The sequence below is a fragment of the Penaeus vannamei genome, chromosome 38 (genome assembly GCF_042767895.1).
Source record: "Penaeus vannamei isolate JL-2024 chromosome 38, ASM4276789v1, whole genome shotgun sequence".
NCBI lineage: Eukaryota > Metazoa > Arthropoda > Malacostraca > Decapoda > Penaeidae > Penaeus > Penaeus vannamei.
In genome coordinates this window covers 17473083-17476720 of record NC_091586.1, presented here as the reverse complement: position 1 = coordinate 17476720, position 3638 = coordinate 17473083, and the positions used below count along the sequence as shown (strand labels likewise).

Sequence of the window (3638 nt, the reverse complement as noted above, 5' to 3'; positions counted from 1 at the left end):
ATGTATAAGTATATATGTATATAAAAATATTCACACACACACACACACACAAACACACACACACACACACACACACACACACACACACACACACACACACACACACACATATATATATATATATATATATATATATATATATATATATATATATATACATCATACATATATGCAAATATTTATGCTTACGTTTGCTTACTGTAACACTACGTTTTATCTTATTAAGTGAGCATTGCACTGTTTTGTGTCCTAAACATAATCAGCTTCATTTTGCTGGCAACTTATAATTTCACTGAACAGCGCAGTTTATTCCTAATAATCGCCATAAACAACACTGGAGTCGTTCAAACAAATCCTCCCGCCAACGTGATCACTCATTCAAGTCCTCCTCATTACCATTATCCACCATTCCCTCATCGTAAAGAAAAGAAAAAAGAGAAAATCGTGAGTCACGAGACGAGAGTCGTTACGCCCGGGGGGTAAGGGGGCCCTCGGGGGAACAGGGGGAGGGCAGGAGGAGGGGGGAGGGCAAGAGGAGGGGGGAGGGCAAGAGGAGGGGGGAGGGCAGGAGGAGGGGGGAGGGCAGGAGGAGGGGGGAGGGGCGCTGCAATTGCGTCAAGGATGATACAACTCTGGGAAAAAAAACTCGTTGGAATGTTGCACTTACTCAATAGATGGCACTGCGGACTGGAAGGAGAATGCAGTGCCATCTATCGGCCGAGAATCGAATTAAAGCGAACATCTCATTTAGTTTGGTTCCGTTTTGGCGGGAAACGCATTCAAGGTCCCGCCCCCTCCACCCCTCCCCTCCCCCCTGACACCCGAGATGGGCGGCGGGCAGTCAGCTGGTGGGCGGGTTAACCATGTACTCCCACCCACGCGTTACTCCTTGGCATTTCAAAAAATGTTCGCACAAAAAAGGATTCTCCGACCCAACCACAGTCAGTCGTTGAATGGGAATTTATGATCTGTCATATTTTTTTGTTCACACATGCGCTGCGCACGTGTCTTCTGCGCCGACACACACACACAACAGGACACGCTTACACGTTTCTCAGTGTAGATTATATCCGACAATATTTAACGAGAGATAATATAGGGCACACATGCAAGCATAAACATTCTAAATACACATGCACACACACAATAAAACATTCTTATTTAAAAATCCACACACGAATAACACACACACACACACACACACGTAAGTCAGTTCATACGCACATATACGCACACGCCGTGACTGAGGCTGGACTGAACGTTACACCTGGAGGGGTAGGGGGACGGGGGGGGGGGGGCTGTTGTTGTGCTACAGAGCCACTCGCAGACCAGCCATTCGCGCCGTTTGTAGTTGTTTGCGTTGTTTTACTGCTCCTTTTTCAACCATGGGGATACGGCATTTTCATATATATATATATATATATATATATATATATATATATATATATATATATATATATATGTACGCATATATGTATGTGTGTGTGTGTGTGTAGTTTTTCTTTTTCTCCTATTTTCAAGGGGGGGGGGGCATTATTGTTTGATGAATTTCATTTCGAGAACGAAGAAGCTAAATATTTATGGATTATTAACTTAGTCATAAGATATGGTAGTCTATTAATTAATTCCTTAATAGTGTTAGTTTTAAGTTTATGGACTTTGATTGAACTTACCTGAATGAATAATCCTAAAAATCCAATTAATGTTTTATGAAACTCGTGTCTCAGTAACAAATTATTTCGAAAAACAAAGTATCCACACCTTTTAGGGAAAAACAACACTTATTTACACTCAGAAAGGGAAGAAAGGGTTATTACGGATATCAAGGAGGATCTATTCATTCCTCGTCTAGAATGTAGTATCAATTCATTCTTTTCTTTTCGTTTGTCATAGAGATTTGTGAAGAAAAGGGAAGAGGGAGAGTGAAGCTTCAGTCCCTGAGTTTGGGTTCACGGCACTGCCTCCACACGGCCAAATGTCTTGCTAACAACTGCACAATAAAGTTGAGGAACGTTGGCAATTCAAAAAGCTTGGGGGATGGTGGGGGGGGGGGGCTCATGCAGGGAGGGAGGAGGAGGGGAGGGAGGAGGGGAAGGGAGGGGGGGGAGTGGGGAGGGGTGGGGAAGGGGAGAGCGAGAGAGAGATGTTGCGGGGGAGGAAGGAGGGAAGGAGGGAGATTTGGGCAGGGAGTGTGGGAGAAGAGTGGAGGGTGGGAGAGAGAGGGAGAGGGAGAAGAGTGGTGGGTGGGGGAAGGGCAATGAGAGATGGTAGCGGGGAGAAGGGAGGAGAGGGACCGAGACTGGAGGGAGGGAGAGGAGTGAATGCAGGAGGGAGGAGGGAGGAGGTTGGGAGAGAGGGAGGTGAGGGGGAAGTGAGACCGGGTGTGGGGGCCACAGGAGGGGCGTGAGAGGATGATAGAAAACGGATGATTGCGGGAAGAGGAAGAGGAAGAGAGAACGAAAATATGTTGACAGAGGAGGAAAGAAGTTTTGAATACAGTTTAGAAGTGAGGGAGATGGATAATGTTAACGCAGAAGGTGGGGAGGAGGGTCAGGGGGAAGGGGGGAGGGTGGGCGAGGGAGGGGAGGGAGGGTGAAGGCTGCCCGACCAACCGTCTTCGAACGTTCTGATTGGCCAGTCGAGAAACTTGGGAAGGTTTTGATTGGCTGAGGCTGAGCTGCTAGTGAATCATCTTTGTTTATATTTTTTACATGCATTATTCGGAGACTGTTATTCGGGCCCAAAAATAAAGCGTGCCTGAGGGGTAGCTCGTGTCAGAAAGAAAATTATACAAAACGCATTGGGTTTAGTCTCGAATTTCGAGCCCTGTTCATGTGCGTATGTTAGATAATATTGATAATTGTGTATATAGACCCGTATTTGCATTCTTGCACATTAGGTCCTCAGTAGATCCTAGGTATGTTAGTGTGCTGACCCATGTGTGTATAGCATATGCGTGTGTTTGTCTGTGTGCATAGATTTATCGCGATGTTGTGTTCGAGCATCTGGTGGCGCGGTGGTCGATGAAGCTGCGTTGGCTGCATCTCTCTCTTGACATATTTTTGTGTATTGTGCTTGTGTATGAGGATGGTTAAGGTTCCTCTTCATATCGGTATACTTATGTACTTTTAGAGATGTCCAGATCACGAGTATTTATAGGTATATCTTTTGACCTATCAGTATATATATTATTGTCTCGTGTGTCTACCCTAGCTGTGGTTCCTTCAGTCTTATACAAGTTTGTGACATAATTCACATACCTTCTATATTTTTTAACTGATTTTTATCAACCTGCAAGAGTTACTAGAACGTCTGTGATCCTCAAATCGATGACATTTGATGCAAGTCGATCGCCTAACATTTCAGTTTTCTAGATGTTTTTTTTTTCTTTTTTTTTACTACCACATGTAGGCTTTGGAACAAATTGCCGTTAGAAAATGTAACATCTCCGATTCTTGATAAGTTAAAAAAAAATCTGCTAATAAGTTTTTACTACGTAAATGGCTCATGCTTTTCTATCTTTTCTTCCATTCTTAATTGTGTTTTCACCTGTCAACTTTGGTGGCATGAATCTCGAATTGTTCAGTGTGGCTTTCATATGATTTACCATGATGATAATAATAATAATAATGATGATG

General features: G+C 43.8%; 1 protein-coding gene across 1 annotated transcript in view; it reads right to left on the bottom strand.

Moving 5' to 3' along the window:
- The window catches only part of LOC113804633 (uncharacterized), a gene marked incomplete in the record, with an annotated part of 234483 nt that extends 232527 nt beyond the window's left edge, over positions 1-1956 (bottom strand). The window contains 1 exon segment of the mRNA XM_070115731.1: positions 1674-1956.
- Positions 1957-3638: the final 1682 nt, after the last annotated feature.